The sequence below is a fragment of the Dioscorea cayenensis genome, unplaced genomic scaffold (assembly GCF_009730915.1).
Source record: "Dioscorea cayenensis subsp. rotundata cultivar TDr96_F1 unplaced genomic scaffold, TDr96_F1_v2_PseudoChromosome.rev07_lg8_w22 25.fasta BLBR01000847.1, whole genome shotgun sequence".
NCBI lineage: Eukaryota > Viridiplantae > Streptophyta > Magnoliopsida > Dioscoreales > Dioscoreaceae > Dioscorea > Dioscorea cayenensis.
The window spans coordinates 38,827-57,758 of record NW_024087238.1 but is presented as its reverse complement, the minus strand read 5'-3'; positions in this window follow the sequence as shown (position 1 = coordinate 57,758).

The window sequence follows — 18,932 nt, the reverse complement described above, 5'->3', positions numbered from 1 at the left end:
TTTTCTTTTGGAAGTATATCATATATTATTTAAAGATCAATTTCTCCACAGCTCTATTAGATCATCACAAGATCACTTTATCATATTGTTAGTAAATCTATTCTAATATTTTAATTCATAGCATGATAATTATGTTGAATTAGATTTTTTTTTCTTACTCGAAGAAAATTTTAATTTTATTTGTACTTTGAATAAAATTTTGATATTAAAGAATTCTATTGAGATAAATTCTTCTAAAGATGAATTGACAAATAAAATATACAACATAGACAAACAAATAAACAAATAAAAAAAATATATAAAAATAAGGATATGTGATGAGTGTCATGTGAATGCTTGATTAAATTAAAATTAAATTGAAAAAAATAAAAGAAGAAACTTATGAAGTGGTATTATGTAATTAATTTAAAAAAAGAAGGGTATTAAGGTCTTTTAAAAATATTAAAATTTTTAGGAGGTTCTCCATCCTCCAGCACCCCAAATCAGGGGGGCAGAAAAAGTAGAGTTTCAGAGGGTTTCGGAAGGCTAGAGTTAACCATTTCTTTTCCTTCGTGAAATTAAAAATATCTATCCAAACGAAGGAAGAGCCGACTATGACCCTCCAAGACCCTCGCTTTACTTAATTTTCCCTCACCGGCCCTCAATCCAAACATAGCATAAATGATACCATTTTGGGTTTAGGTTTTTTGACTTTTAAATATAAGATAATATTTGGGTTTAAGATTTTTAGATATTAGAGTCTAGAGTTTATTATTATAAATCTCTGGACTTTAAAAATTATAAAACATTATGGATTTAGATTATAAAAATAAAATAAAATATTTTTTTCAGAAAAAAAAGAGATAAAGAATAGTGTGATGTTGACATGGATACCAACTTGCCATCCAAGTCATTCGGACTACCAATTCGCTTTTCTATTCTGTCAAAATAGTATTACTCTATTAAAAAAAATATGGGACATGCTCAACATGTGAAAAAATCAAATATTATTAAGAAAAATAATTAATTTAAATTATTTCAATATTTATTTTTGTAGAAATCTTTTTTGAATAATGTATCCAACATCACCCTATAATAGGAAAGTGAGAGATTATTTCCCCTCCCAAATAGAAGGGTAATAAGTTTTCAATTGGTACTTGTCCATATTTATCAATAAAAAAATGTATTTTATTTATACAATAAAGAGTTTGCAACTCTTTTTTAGACGGCGTTTGGTTAGATGTAATTCTAAATGCGGTGGATTTTCAGTTACAATGTAACTGGAAATACTTGGTTTTCAAAATACAATGCAGTCAAATCTTGTGTTTGGTTGAATGTAACTACAATTACTGTATTATAAGATTTTATATTTTTTTTAAAAGAATTTGTAAATCTGGAATTGAAAAACACATGTGTATATATGCATATATGTATATGAGTATATATATGTATCTATATAAGTACATGTATATATGTGTATATATGCATGTATACATACATACATGTATATGCATATATGTATGTGTTTGTATGTATGCATATATGTATGTGTTTGAATATATGTAAAAATATCTTTATATGTTTATATAAATATATATACACACACACATATATGAGTATATATATAAGTGTGTATATGCATATATATATATATATATATATAGTGTGTGTGTGTGTGTATTTTAAAATAAAAAAAATGTATATTAACTAATTCATCATTTTTAAACTAAATAAATAAATAAATCATCATTGTATAATAGAAAAAAAGGTGTTAAGATGAGAACAGAAAGGTGGCCATAGTTTGCTTGCAATATGCTAAATAAATATATAATTAAAATGATGATAATTTTTTTTTTTAAAAAAAAGGATAATCTATGATGGTAGTATTTTGATAAATTTTTAAGAAAAATTAAGGGTAAATTGCAAGAAGTGGAGTCAAAAGGGGTTATAAAATTATATTATGACATTATACATTCTAAAACATAAATAATTTTATGGGAAAAAAATTAAATGGCACTTGATTCATAGCTTGTTTGTAAACAAGATGAATATTAAGAGGTAATATTGGAAAGATAATTTGTAGACAAGGACACACCACCTATTTATAGGATCTATTTTCTAATTTTTTTATTTTTAATAATGCAGAAGGAATTATTATATAAAAAAACAATTAAAAAATAACAATGATAATAATACTAATATTAATAATGATTTCAAATATTACTTTTGACATCTGTGTATATAACCATGGGTAGAATTTGAACTTTTTATTTTTGAATTAAGAGATGAATGAAATACTATGTACTACTCTATTACCCTACTCTACAACTATATTACTGGGGTGGTTGTCCATGTAAATATATATTTAGCATTTTACAATGAAAAGATAAACTCAAACATTTTAAAATAATTTTATAATAGAATAAACATTTCCCAATTTGATATCTGCTTTGTTCATTTGAAAGAGGCTTTTTATTGCCTCTTATTTTTTTTAAAAGAAATTACTTGTCATCTTCTGATTGGATTCTATTTCACTGACCTCTTCCTAAAGCAATTTTAACTATTTTAAATCAAGGTAAAAGACAATAGTACCTTTTATTTATATAAAATATGTTTATCCTTTAATTTTTCAAAGATAAGTTTAGACAAAACTAAATATATAAGTTGCCTTACTATGCATTTTTTTCCATGTAATTTTAAAATTTTGAAAATGATATTTGTACCCTGTATATTTGATTTTCTTTTGTTTATTTTGTCTTTATAATTTAATATAATAGCCATTATTTTATCAGATTTTCTCAATCCCAACACTGCCCATATAGTAACATATTAAACATTTTCAAAGCTCAGGAATTAAAACAGAAAAAAAAAAACACAAAATACAAGTCTAAAACTTTATATATTTAGGTAAAATATAAAAAAAATTTATGGTTTTTTTCGTTTGCAAAATAAGAAGTAAGAACATATGTATTTTTTTTTATTCTAATTCTATGATGTGTGATTTCTCATATTTACAAAAAGAAAAAAAAAACCGTTACCAAACCATTAATATTGTTAACTCATATGAATAATCGTTATGTCTTATATATATATATATATATATATATATATAAGTTAATTGATCTTTTCTAAAACTCCTGTAAATAAAAAAATTCTAAATTCTAAAAATAAAATAAAATTATGTTCTTTATACCACGTGGTAGTTTTTTTTACATTAATGGGCGATTTTGTCTTTACTATAAAAAAAAATTAACATCATTGACGTTTTTTTTTACAAAGCTAAAAAGCCAATGTCATATAATCGGGAAAAAAAACCTCTATTTTTATTTTACAAAAAGCAAAAACCACAAAGTTATTGTTTTTTTTTTTTTTACTTTTCACTTTATATTTTTATGTTTCCAATTGCTCGCCCAATCAAAACTTGATCGATGTGTGTTTTTTTTTAAACAGTAAAAAAATGGGGAAAAAAAAAGGATTTGAGGTCCTTGGCACTAATTAGTTCTCCTACGTCTGTTGGGCGAGCTCAACCCACACTAGGATGAGAGAGCTCACAGATGCCAGTAAGGTAGGGTGAGCTTGCTGAGGCGAGTTCGGTCTCAATGTAAACTAGCCTTGGCTTTGAGACCATCTTGCTGAGGTGAGTAAGCAATTGCAAGAAAATGAATATGATGCTATACATATTTGTATATGTACAATAGTTATATAAAATAAATTTAATTTAATTAAAAAATAAAAATAATAAAAAAATTTAGGAAAAATTATTTATTAGTCTCTGAAACTTTTTATTTTTCAATAAAACTAAAAACTGAAGGTGATATAAGAATAATAAATTCAAAATATTAAAATAAAAAAAAACTAAAAATTGAACGTAATGTAAGAATAGTAAAACCAAAGTTATTTAGTTATTGAACTTAAAAATAATTTTAAAAAAAAGAGAGACTTTTCAAAAGATTTAAAAAAATCAAAAGTTTTTTGGCCTAATAATAATAGAGCTGTTTGGACGTTTTTGAGCAATTCCTCTCAAATTTAAAATTTATACCACTCATAGTTGATATTTTTTTTTAATTTAAATATTGAGAGTTGAGTCTTGTGATTTGTTCATGTTTATAAAAAACAAATAAATAAAATAAAATAAAATAAAATTTACGGGAGTTTGGAAAAAGATCACGAGTACAGTAATGGTGCAATGAGATTGACAGGAATAGATGATTAGATCTTTCACATCCTTCAAATTGTTTGTTTATTGAGAGCATATGTTGACTTCTTGCACTTTCTTGCTCAATGGAATGCCATGGCCCCCATGAAAATTCCATTTATTTGGCTGCTTTGAGAATTCTCAGCCTCATTACCGACTGTCGGCAGCCTATCTTTCTTTATATATATATATCATTATATATATAGGGTCCACTCAATTCATGCCTTCCATTTCACTTTGGAAATTCTATTGTCTCTTCAATCTCACATTATTGCTCAATCAAGCACCAATGAACATTTCTGATTATGTAAAAAAACAAAAAATCTCAGTATTTCACATTCATCTAAATTTACTCATTACTCGCGATGGGTTCAAATTATAGAATTGCAAATGATTTAAATACGAGATTTTGAGTTCAAATATTTATATATGTAAAAACACAAATAATGAGAAATTGAATCTTTACAAAACTTTTTGTATCTCATTCTGAAAAATTGATAGGCCAAAAATAAAATAAAAAATTCACTCATTGATATAAAAGAAATTAAACTTAATATATTAATTTAATCAATTTTATTTATTTACAAATTAATTGCAAGATTTAAAAATTTATATGTTTTGAGGAATATCAGTATATATAAACCCTCATGATGTGTGTGTTTTTTAAAGACCTACAAGTAGATAATTTATTAAGGGAAGAACAAGAAGATTACAAAAGTTCAAATGAATAACAAGGTACAAACTACATCCAAACTTATTAAGGGAAGAAAAAGAAGATTACAAAAGTTCAAATGAATAACAAGGTACAAACTACATCCAAACTTAAACAATAGAAATGAAAGCCCATCTTTTGAATAGACTCTATCAACCACTTTGGAAACTCCATGCCTTTATGAAATAGGGATTAGCCGGGTGATGTTCTACCATACTTTTCAAGTTTGTCTGCAATATAATTCCAAACTCTTGAAATGATATCAGCCACCAGGTGATTCATGTATGCTCTGAGTTGATTCAAAGTGAAGATTTTGTGTTGAGTACTCAACCATTGTCTCCACTGTTTGGATTTAGAGCTTGACAAACAACTATGCAATCCATGGAATGAATCCAATTTGATAGTTGCAATTTGCTGCAATATTCGGCCCCATTTGCATTGCATCAATTTTAGCCTCAATACTTGACTGAGCTTTACTAATAAAATAATTAAATTAACATTCGACACCAGAATCTTCAATATATGTCTGAATGAAGTAGAATTAAAACAGTTTATAAAAAACTTTCCCATTTCATTCCTTGTTGTGGTATAGTATTATCTAACATGGTCAACTACCCTCCAAACCATGAAATGGAAATATCATTGATAGCCTTTATATATTAAATTACATCTTACGTTCCATAACAACAATTAAATTAGTATTGAGGTTAGCATTAGGAGATTGATTATAGTCTAGCCATCTCCGTGAAGAGAAGCCTTCTCTCATGTTAATATGATGGCCAATTTGTTCTTCCATCAATTGACAAAGTAATTGAGTCTTATGGCAAAAAAAAAAAAAGAACTAGTTTTTCTTTTTGTTTTTTGTTTTGTTTTTTTGGAAGAACAGAGCTAACTAAAAGGAAAACAAAAACTAATCAACAAAACATACAGAGAGCAAGGCAATTAAAACTTGAAATCATTGGCGTACGCAGCCTTCACCAGCCAGTTGGGAATATCAAGGCCTCTATGGAATAAAAAAACAACAGGATTCTTCAGAGCAAATTTGGCAACTTTGTCCACCACACGGTTGAGGTTTCTGGGGATACATTCTAAATGAGCAACATCACATAAGCTTATAAAACTTCACACTCTCTTGAGATGATCACTGAACCTCCAAGAAACTGTCAGATCTTCTTTGTATAACATATCAACCAGGCTTGTACAGTCAGAATAGATATGTGTGTGGTACAAGCTTCTTTCAATATACCTATTTAGAGCCTCCTCTAGAGCAATAATCTCAACCTGAGTGCTAGACTCCACCGTGGTATTACTAGCACCTGCAAATAAAACCATTTGATTACCATTCACTAGAACGGAACCTGTGCCACAGCACCCATCATGCTCAGTCCAAGCTGCATCAGTAAATAAACTTAAAGAGTATTGAAAAGGGAAATGGGATAACTTCCCTGTATTGTGCTTATGCTCCGAGACAATGTCCCTCACCATGTTTACAGCTTGCTTACCAATACCAAACCACTTTAGATCTCTCCTATTATAAACTTTGTCACACCTGGCTTTCCAAATCAACCAAGCACAAGAAGCTAGAATCGCTTTGAGGTTCAGACTTCCACAATTAGCTCTCCAGCTCCTAGTGATCTACTCCCCACCAGTGAAGTTTGAAATTACAGAAAGGTCCACACTCACAAGTGACCCAACATTGTTCCAAATAAATTTGGTCTTATGATAATCCCAAAGGACATGGGCCTCCGATTCCAGCTCTAGCTCACAAAAAACAACATTCTCTAGCTGGACCAATGATCAGATTCTAGAGGTAAGCAAATGTAGGCGTTCTGCCATGAAACATTCTCCAAATGAAATGCTTAACTCTCGAGATGGTCTTGAGCTTCCAAAGAATTTTCCAGCCCTCTCATTTGCCATTCTTACCTTCAGAATCGCAGTTTAGCCAATTGTATATAGAGTTAACTATTGAGGAATTGGAACACTTCGGATTCCACACCAAATAATTATTGCCTTCTCTATTTATGCTCCAATTAATCATGTGAGAAGTATCCATATTTTCACCAAAAACCAGCTTACACATGTCATGATTAACAGAACCATGATTCACACAATCTTCAATAGAAATATCATCCATTCGAATACTCATGTTAAGGAAAGAAGGTTTAAAACCAATCGTGATATCGAAAAACCAGGGATCAGTGAAAAAACCAATTTTATCAGGATTGCACTCTGTAACCCAGCAGTTGGGCCTAATTTTGGAAGCAACAGAGAACAGAGCTCTAGAGAAACTAGAGCCATTCTTGACATGTCTGCTAGTCTAACAAAGCTCCCATATTTCAGATTGAAAATATGAATCCAGAGCCTATCTTCAAAGTTCAACACCATAAAAACATTTTTCACCATCAAAGCAATTTTAGCATTCCTTAAGTTTCAGATACCAAGCCCCCCATTAGGCTTAGCAAGTGTCGTAGTGCTAGTGTGAAAGCCGCTACGATTACAACCCCCCACACACACACACCCCCCACACACACACACAGATCTATCGGCCAGGAAAATAGGATTAAGGCTCCAAGCAGAAGTACAATTTTGAGCTCTATTATGCAGGGGTTGGAAATGAGACTTATTGATCCTCTTAGGCCAAATTAAGCACCCCAGGTATTTGAAGAGGGAAGGATCCCTCTTTCATACGTAGTATGTTCACTATAGCTTTACAGACCTTCTTGTTAGCCTAACTAGGGAAGTGAATGGTAGATTTGCTCTCATTAGGGTTTGCCCAATTTGATCATTATAAATAGTCAGGCACAACTTGCAAGACTTAGCAACAGACCGGGAGGCTTTGGAGACAATAACAAGATCATCGGCAAACATAAGATGATTGAAATTTCTATTCAACCTCTCATCAAACCCAGGAATCCAATAATGCACTAAAGAATTGTTAAGCTTGGCAGAAAGGTTCTGGGAAACAAGGAGAAAAAGGTAGGGAAAAAGCGGGTCTCCTTGTCTTAAACCTCGACCAACATGACCATTAATCAACAAAGCAAAACTAGCATTAGAAATGCAAGCCCTAATCCAATTGATCCACAAAGTGAGAAAGTTCAGAAGATGGAGTGTTGCAAGAATAGTTTCCCACTCAATCATGTCATAAGCCTTAGCTATGTTCACTTTCAAAATCATCCTAGGGGGGCTCTCAATGTCTGATTCTAAGGAATACACAATTTCTTGAATAGCAATAATGTTATCAAAGCTAGATTTCCAGGCTAAGAAAGAACTTTGCTCTTGCCCAACAATCTTATGCATGACATGCTTTAAACTATTTGTTAAAATCTTAGAAACAATTTTGTAAGACACATTGCATAAAGAAACTGTCCTGGGTTTGTCAAGTTTAGGGATAAGTACAATAAAGGTTTTACCCCAAGAGCTAGGCAACTGAGCAGAAGTAAGGAAATGAGTAATGGCCTTAAAGAGGGGTTCCTTAATGATATCCCAGTAAAAAAGGTAGAATTCTACATTTAAACCGTTTGGCCCAAGGCCTTTCCCATTTACCATAGATTTGATAGTAGTAAAAATCTCCATATACATCACTAGTCTGATCAAAGAGGTTTGGTCTTCCTCAAAGATGGAATTGTGATCAGGAGGAAGAGCTTTGACTACTCATTGAGGGATCATTTACCCCTAGAAGTCCAGAGATCCCGAAAAAAATTGATAAAAAAAAGCTCAATACTGATCTGATCTGAAAATGAGTTCCCAAGGTTATTGTGGACAACAGAAATCCTATTCTTGTGGCTACAGACTTTGGCAACATTATTAAAGAATTTGATGTTTAGGTCACCCTGCTTAAGCCATAACATGTGAGCTCTTTGGCCCAACGAATGTTATCCTGCTTGAGCAAGGCAGTGTGTCTATTAGTCAAAGCTCTAAGACAACTAAAATCCAGGGAATTAGTATTAAAGGAACTCTCTAAATTCTCTAAAAAGAAATATCTTTCTCGGTGTTTTGAATGTCAACATCTAACGAGGAAAGGCCAAAAGCTCTCCAGGGAATAAGCCGATTTTTGGTTCTACACAGGAAATGAGAGAAAGCATGAAGAGGAGAGGTCTTGGGGTCAAACCTCCAGGCTTTAACAACCACATCATGACAACCCTTGTAATCATACAAAATATTTTCTTTTTAACCACAGAATGCATGCGCAAATTAAGTAACAGAGGCGCATGATCAGAAGAGATGCACTTGAGATGAGACACAGAAAAATTCTTAAAAAGATCAACCCCCAAATTAGCGAGAAATCTATCAAGACGAGCCCATCTCTGGGCACATCCGAGTTGCCCATTACACCAAGTATAGGAGGGCCCAAAAAAGCCAAGATCTAACAAATTATTAGAAAATTAAACTCATTAAAGTACTTAGACTTAGCTGCGTAATGCTTGAAGCTCCCCCTATATGTTTAGCCTCCGAACTAATAACATTAAAGTCTTTGAATACTAGTTAGGGCACCTTAATCCGCGAAATCTTTGAAGGCTCCTTCCACACTCTGACTTTGCGCCGAGATCATCTGCGAATTATACACAACTAATAAAATCCAGCCATCTGAAGAGTTTGAAGTGATTACCAGGTGAATAATGTTCTGAGACAGGGCAATGGGAGTGACAGTGTTGATTTCCTTCATCCAAAACGTCATCATGTATCCCGACATTCCCCGGGCTGGAAGAGCAGCCTAGTCCCAATCCCTAGAAACTCTTTTGCAAAAATCGATTGCATTTGTCCTTATTTGCCCTAGTTTTGACCAGACAAAACATTTGGGTTCGATATTTTTTCATCAAATTCCAGAATTAGTTACTTGTACTCGAGTTTGAAATACCTCTAAAATTCCAGCATAAGACATCAGAAATTTTAGTGTTATTCATAATCAACAACATAGAGAAAATCATTATAGTATTAATAATCATCGAAAACCAGGATGAACAAGGGCAGATTAATAGGGTGAGTTCCTCCCTTTTTTTATTTTGGAGTTGGCTTTCCTCACTCCCCTCCTTGCACTTGCTTCGGCTTTGGCCTCCCTTGGTACTGAACCAACGTCATATCATCATCAGTCTCCACCATGCCTCCCAAACAATCCGCGTCGCAGGCTATCTGAGTCTTTGGGTTGGATTGCTGTAAGGCATCCAATATTCTATCAACAAGATTGTTATGAGAATCGTTGCTTTCATGATGTTGAAGAGCTGGCATGCAGTTGGATCGATCTCTATCATTAATTTTCAAACTAGATGAAGTGATCAGAAATGGTTTAAGAGATAGAAACAAAACTTCTTGGGAACCGGCTCCCATATCCCCGTCAATCACAATAGGTTTTCCAGCTGACAACAAGTTTTGTGAAGAGTATCCACTATCATTAATGCTTCCATACTAATCCATCTCATCGTTGCTTTAGAAACCTTGCAGATCCAAATTTTTTCCCTTGTCTCTTGAATTTTCAATGGGCGGATCACGATGCATCGGAAGCCATGTGTTCTCATCCCGGGTGAACAATGCATGCCCACCATGGATGGAGCTATTTCCCCCATGCGTCTACCTAGTGCCTTCATGAGAAGCCACGTGGTGATCATCAAGGAGGGATGAACACCACGTGTTACTTGCTTGTGCGCTAGGACTGTTCCTCGGAGCCAACCCAAGACCCCTGCCTCATCCTCGATCCTGGTGGCTGTAGACCATCATCCAAGGACCGAACTGGCTGCCAGCATCCTGTTCTAGTTCCTTCACATGTTCTCTAGGGAAATCATCATTTGAGACAAACTCTGAGTCCTTATCTCTATCTTCGGTATCCAACAGCTGCATGTCATTCTAATCAGGGTGTTAGTCGACAACCATGAAACCCTCACCAACCTCTCCTCCATCTGGTAACGAGCCCACATTTGTAGTAGAACACCAACAGGCGCTCATACAGGACAGCCAATATACACCGATGCCCCTCATCTCCAATCCAAAAATCCCTCTTTAGGGGCCTGGACAAATCAATTTCAACACAAATTCGGGCAAATTTCATTCGGGAAAGCTTCTCAGTGTGATCATCCACTTTCAGAAGCTTTCCAAACTGTTTTCCAATAATCTCTAAGACCTCTCCTTCCCAGTATTTTATAGGTAAATGGTGCAACTTCAAACAAACAATAGCCTTATTTAGCTTCTCGAATGCCAGCTAAAAGTGATCTCGCCATGGTGTCAATTGAAACACCATCCCACTAATCGTCCATGGCCCTTCCCAAAGAACAACCTCCGCTATCTCTTGCTTCTCACATCGAATTAGGTAAAACCCATTTGACATGTCGGACACCTAAAATGGGCCCATCCCTCGCCACATCTCTGAGAGGGAATTTTTGACAACCTTTAGCGGTGGGGCTCTCCCCAAAAATTTGCCGAATAAGCTATTACTCATCTTGTTCATAGCTTTGTCCTTTAGCTCTTTGTGAATAATTACCACATCACTCACTGATTTTTTCAGGTTTTCTAAAGTCTCTCTTTGATTCAAGCTATTTGGTTGATCAGTTACAACTTGCTCCTCCGGTTTCATGATACTCACCGAGGAACGACCAGGCCGAACTGCCAAGGAAGGCCCTCCTCCAGGGTCGTCCCTTCTTCCACTCGCAATCGCAAGTGGGGGCGAAGCGGCAGGTTAGCTTCTGGCAGTGGAGAGACGGTGAGTGCTTGGTTGGTTGCCTCTTTAGGAACACAATCTTGCCTAAATTTTAAATATCTTAGAAAAAATGTTTAATAGGAACAAATATTTAATATCCTCTCGGCACAAACCACAAAGAACACATGGCTCCTCTTGGCCCATGTTCATAGAATGAAGAAAGTAATTTTAATTTTGCCATGAATTGTCATTCAATTAAAAAAAAATAAATCCTAGGGCCATATTGAGATTCATAAATTCTTCTAACCTTTCCAATAATACTCCTCTATGTTTCTCCCATTGTAAAATTTATAAACAAATGTGGAGATCCTGTTATTGTTTGATTTTGGGAGCCAAACCCAATAAATATTTGCTTTAAGCTCTATGTCTCTCAAATTCAAGTTTGGTGAATTCAATTTGCAACTCTCTAAATTGCTAAGAGCCTCAAGGTTATAATAGGATCTAAAAATAAAATCTAAAACATCTAGAGAGTTGAAATTAAAGTTCATTATTAAATAGGTTAGTGTTTCAAATTTAATATAATATCAAATCACTATGGATACTCTAAAAAAGAGATGATGTTAGATTTATAGACTTAATCAATATTATATCAAATTCCTCAATGTTGAAGCATAACGTTCTGTTAAAAAAAAACATTTTGTTGCCGTTTTTATCTAGGTGATCCCAAATCCCCTATATTTCAAGATAGAGGAACACTTGGAACGTCCATTCAAAACCGAATGCGATATTATCACAGTCCAGATAAGGTTCAACAACAACCTGAGGAAAGCATTGAGGATTCACAAACACTAGATTTATTTCAAAATCTAGACAACATTAACTCCAAGTAGTTCAAGCTTCCTTCAGATACTTCGATTTTATGTTTAGATGAATACTATTTCCATTACTACCTTTGGAACACTAGAACTTCTTTGCCAACTTGGAGATGGACTCAAGGACAAAGTTAGGTAAGGAATAATTGGATAAGTAATATTTAGGAATGGACAGTATAACATAATTCATCACAATGACTTTCCTATCACGAGAAATGTGATGTCTATTCTAGGATGCAATTCTATTAGCAATTTTGATTATCATATTATTAAAATGATGGACAAGAAGCCTATTAAAGGAAATAGAAATTCCTAAATAGGTGAAAGGGAAAGGACAATGTTGAAATTAAGAATGCTACTAATACTCTTAGCAACTCTATTGTTAAACTAGTTAGGAAAGTACACTATTGATTTGAGGTTGTTAGGTATTTGATAATTTAAGGATTTGTAAATAGAAGTATTGGTCCTACAAAGGCAAACCACTTTTTTAGAAGTTTTAATAATGATAATCAAGTTGTCATCATACAGAAGATAGTTGAAGGTACAGTTTAGTTTGCTAATAAACCCAGAAATCATGTGAAGTCCCATAGCATAATTTAAAATTGTTGTGAGATTTTGAGAAATCAGGATAAAGAGATACGAAGGTTCTTTTTGCCACACACCTTTAGTTGTTAACATTTTATTAGTAGGGTGACCATTAATCATAGGAGGGAAACTAGCAGAATTAATACAAGATTGAATCTAAGAAATACCTTTTATAGGAAATCCCATTTTAGCTATGATACTATAACAAACATTACACAAAGAAATGGGTAATAATCTATAGTAAATTTGGACTTGTCCTTTTTGGGGATCAAAGCCATATAAATATAACCTTAGGATTTAGGTATAGAGGGGTAGGAGGAGAAAAAGTATTGTATAACACTATACAACCTATCTCCTATCTCTTTCCAAAAGGCTCGATAAAATTCATCATTAATTCATCCAAGCCAGGGCTCTTACCAAGTGGTAGAGATATAAGGGTAAATTTAAACTTTACTTTTGGTAATATTTCTAACAAGAGAAATGTTGTTCCTATCAGAAATGGATTTAAGATAATGAGGCAAAACGTATATCATATCAAATAAATGGACAACACTAGTCTCATGTCAAAGGCTATTATAAGACTGGGTGAAACAATTGGCAATGCTTTCTTGGTAAGCATACAAAATATAATTGTTTTTTGTAGTATGAGAAATGGTTTTTTTAGACTTTTGAGTATTGCAATCACCATTTTGACCCATAGAAGTCTTGCTCTTTGAGCCCATTTAATGGAGTATTACCTGAGTAAAGCATCATAATTGTTATAAAGCATTCCAAGCAAACTAGTATTACTCTCATTGACAAACATGGACATATCAAAATTCTTAGCAATCAGAATGCTAGTCTCCACAGTTTTGATGTTCTCTAATGAATTTAAACCTTGAATTCTCTACCTAATAAGATTTTTCCTAGTTCTAGCAAGGAGGTGGAGAAGACATGCATTGGGGAGGAATGAGGATTAAAATTCCAAGAATATCTCACTACCCTAAAATAGTCATAGTCAATATAATCTAGCTAGTAGTTTTCAAACCTAAACATTCTATTTCTAGAGTGAAACTTATGATTAACAATCAAAAGAAAGGGCCCATGGTTAGAAGTAACTCTAGGAAGGTGAGATACAATCAAAGTAATATAGTTAGTAGCCCAAATAGCATTACCAAGAAATCTATCTAATCTAGCCCATCCCTGGACCATACATAGTTAGCCATTGCTCAAGTGAAAGGAGTTTAAGCATGACCCAAGTCAAACAGAGACTTATAAGCAATGTAATCACTAAAAAGCCTAGCTTTACAAGAATAATAATCAATGGATCCATCCCTATGTTATCATGGGAAGAAAATAGTATTGAAACTACCACTTATTCACCATTTTCACTTATTCAGCAAGGGAGATTAAGAGAAGAGACACCAGATGATTCAAGCCTTTTCTGCTCATCAATATCTTGACCATTATAAACTATAAAAAGAATCCAATCACCAGAAAAAGTTGGCTAATATTATCAGATGAAGTGAGCATTTGGAGACAAAAATAGGAGTCACAATGCCAATGGTCTAACGCCAAAATATGATATATTATCCCGCCAAACATCCCTACTGTAAGGATGGCATCCCACTGCCAAGTCTTATTAAACTTGGAACAAAAATAGACAACCCTTAAGTTATTTGTTGGAGTCTATATAAGGAAAAGAATGACAGGATCATACCCTTCTTATCACTTCAGTAGCATAATGAATGACAACAGATAAATTTTGTAGTAAGCCATCCAACTTTCACTTATTTTTAATTTGGCCGCTCAATTTCAATTTGCATCAAAATAGTCACCGAATTTTAATTTGCTTTCACCTGGTAGTCACCCAAGGTTTTTGGCCCTTAATTGCTTATGTGACTGCCAGACAGTATGAGTCATCTCACCGTAGTCACGTTAGCTAGCCTATTTGACGGTTCCATGTCACCATAATTTTTCCACACCAACAAGAGGCCATTACATCATTAGAAAATGACCATGTTGGCCTTCATTTTGTTTCAATGTTCCTTCTTCTTCCTTCTTTCCAGAGAAATGCCAAAAGGTAAGTAAACCATGGGAAGATAAGGCCATGGGGAGAAGCTTGAATGGCTATTCATAGAATTGGAAGATGTAATGTACAAAGTTTAGGTTTTTTATTTTTTCTAGTTGTTGCAATGTATTTCTTGGTCATGTGATTAAACAAAGTGAAAAAGGAACAGACTTGTGACCTAGAACATGTGTCACCTAGAACATGTGCAAATGAAGTTTATTGTTTTCTGCTTTCATTAAATTGTTTAATTTCAATTGTTAGTTCTAATTAGTTTCACAAATCCTTCTCTTTTTTTCTATAATTTCCTAATGTATCTCTCCATCAATTATTCTCTGTAATGGCATGAATAAGTTATGATATAAGGGATTAATTATTTTTGTTAGTATTAATCAATTAGTAATGCTTAATTATACAATTAAGAAGCCATTATTAATTAATAACTATATTAACCTTAATCAGTTATAATTGATTAGTTGACCATGTTTGTGATACTAAGGGAGTGTTTGGATTGCCACTATAATTCCCCTCTAGGGGGAATCTTTACTTGCCCATGTGCATCCCCATGTTTGGGTATGCACATGGGAGTAATGATTACTCTCCAGGTTTGTTTATAATTCTTCTCTTTGGTTTTATTCCCTATTTTGGGTGTGCTCGATAGGGCTTTATTTGGTCTAGAGAAATTTTGGTTGTAGAATAGTCCTTTTAATCAATTTCTGGCATTGCTTACACGATTCGGCACCGCCTGTGCGATCCTCAGCCCAGAAAATTGTGTAATAGGCTGAAATCCACATAACTTGTGCAAATTGGCACAACTTATGTAAGTTTCAACTCAAATCTTTTGTCGGGCTGAGATCCGCACATCTTGTGCTAGTTTTAGCTCAAACCCTTTGTTGGGTTGAGATTCACACAACCTATGCAAATCGGCACACTCCGAGCGAAATTTCCTTGCACCCTCCTTTCTTGATGTCACATGGGTAGTTTCATAATTTTTCGCCCCTAAACCCCTTTTATCCTCTTCTTCCTTGTTTTTCTTCTAATCTTTTAGCTTTCTCCCCTTGGATGAAAGATTTCCACTTGAATCCCTTCATCCTCATCCTTGGAAGAAGCTCTGTTGGTCCTCTCTCCTTCTCCTTAGGGCTTAATGAGGTATGTCATCTTGTTTCTCCTTATTTTACTCCATGTTCTTTGATAAGTGCTTGAAATGCAAATTTAACATGTCATTTACACTACGTCTAGCAAGAAATTTCATATATTTAGCACCAAACTAGTACAGATATTCATTTTTTCGTTCACCATGGTCTAATTGCAATTAAGGGCCAAATAAACAAATATTGAAGCGATTTGAGGCAAATCAGACCAAAATACAATTTTTAGAATCTCATAACGACCTAACTGGACAGCGGAGAATCGCATTCAGTATGAGTAAGCTCCATTTTGGTAAAATTTAGAAAATTTGTCAAAGCTCACACACATCCGGGTGGGCTTCAGTTATCGATCACTGTAGCGGTGATATTGTAGTAGTGATTAGTGTAGACGATTACTATAGCACAATGTCATCACAACAAGTAGTGATTTCAGAGGTCACAATCAGCATCACGAATCACAACACCCATAGTCATAAGAGATAACGCCTAAAACGACCGTGCGAGGATACAACTTGCGGCCGAAGAAATAAACTTGATCACCACGGTTTTCACAATGGTTGTGGTGTACCTATGGCAGACTCGGTCTATAAATAACCCTATGTTTTATGTCAAGAGGGGGGGGATTATTTTGCCAAATTTGGGAGAGGTGGCTGGATTTGTGGAGACCCTTGCGGCTGGAGATGAGTTCCATCAAGATTTTAGCGGGTTCTGGTAAATTTTCCAAGGAAGATTCAATGTGCATCAATAGTGGAGTCCGCGCGAAGAGATTCGGTGTTTTCTTGACGATCTTGGGATCTACTCAACCTCAAACATCGGAGACCATACTGCAGGGAGTTAGTCTAGAAATTCTTTAGATTTTTTCCTTTGGATTATTGTTATTAATTGATCAATACTTCTATATCCATTAGAGGCCCCCAATTTGAGGGGAATTTCACGTAAATTCACCTTGATTGTTACTTGTGATTCTTTATTGATAATTCAATATTCTTTCTAGTCCTTTGTGATTCATTGCATGTTTGCTTAAAGATATTTTGTTGACGTGGAGAGGAGGATATGCCCACACATTAGAACATCCATGCTCTATTAGATCTATACATGCGCTAAGAGATTAGGCATAGCTAGGTTTCTGGTTTAGGGTTGGATTAGATTTCTGGATTAGGATTTGATTAGCCATTTTAGTGGAGTTCTTAAACTTAAGGTGCATATAGGAGGCTGGGGTGGAATAGATTCTATTTTAAGTTCCTAGTGTTTAGACCTGGTTGCCAATAGATTGGGACCAGTAGACCCTTGAATTCCCCCAGTCCAACACTAGATTGAATCCTCATCCCTTAACGCAATTTCACAAGTGATCATTAAGGGAACCTTCATATGATTTACCAAACTTCTTCCAATCGCACTTAATAATCCTCAATTTTATTGTATTAATTAATTTGTAGAAGTAGAATTAAGAAACACCGTAGACATTCAGGCTATTGATTAAGAGAAAATGAAGTAATAGGAGCTCTCGTAGTTCCCTGAGGAATACGACCCTCGTGCTCACCCACAAGGTATTACTTGATGACCCGTGCACTTGTGGTATATATAGACCTAAATTCACATGTCTATCATTCTTTATCCTTAGCAGATTAAAACTAGCTCTTTGATTGTTGAGAATGAGGAGTTTGATTTGTTGCTCTATCCTTATTTGTGAGAGGGTAGGATCATAGATTCAAGCTAGATTCTTCCATTCCTCCAACTTGTATTTCATCCCTTGAATGCTTGATCTAGGGTTTATACTTGTTGAAATTGGTGAGTTTTGTGTTTGCCCATCTTGTTTGTGGATGTTAAGAGCTTAAGTGAAGAGTGTGTATTCCCTTTCCTTCAATCTTGTTGGATTCATAAATCTCCTTTGTGCTTGAGATCAGGTGCACTGGACAATAACCATAGCACCGATGAATCTTGTTTATTTCTTGTATTTCTTTGGTTTGGAATGGAGTTGATGCCCATGGAAATTTCTTGGAATTTGTTGGACTCAAGTTTAAGTCAATCTAAGCCTTTATTAGAGTTGCATTGCATATAGGTTTACGCTTTTCTTTTATTCATCTCTTCTTCATGTTTTCCTCAGAGCTTATCTTCTTGTTGGTTGGGTTTTATTGTGTGTGTGTGTGTGTGTGAAAGCTCGGTTTGAGGCTCCGGTTGAGGAGTATCACCCTTGGGGGAAAACCTAGTTTTCTACGTTATGAGTGGGTTATGTTGAAATGCATGGTTCTATTAGGATCTTTAAATGCTTTAAATCGTTTTATGGATTGTTCTTGTCTTTATCATACATAAATCAACGTTTTTGATTGTTTTGAAATGGTTTATTATGTTATTGACTTTAACACATGGTTCTTCTAGCTTTAAATGTTTCATGCATTTTCTTATGATGTTTATAAATCCTCATGACAAACTTTATAGTTTTTTCATGTTTGAATGATTTACTTTGATTGATCTTCTATATAAAAATTATATGTTCAAATTGTATTTTTGTATTCGGAAGTGTTGATAACTTACAATTATATACTCTTGTGTATGCATATTAACTTATATTTCATGCATATGAGTAAATTGAATGATTTTATCGAATACGGTTGATTCTGCAAAATATGGTTAATGTGGGACATTGAACCATGAATTTTATTTGCTAGGCTTTTAAATGTGAAAAACACTGCTTGAGGTATTGCAGCCTATAGCTATATATATTTGATTTGATTTTGATGATGATGACTGGGTGCCTTAGCCAAAGCATATTTG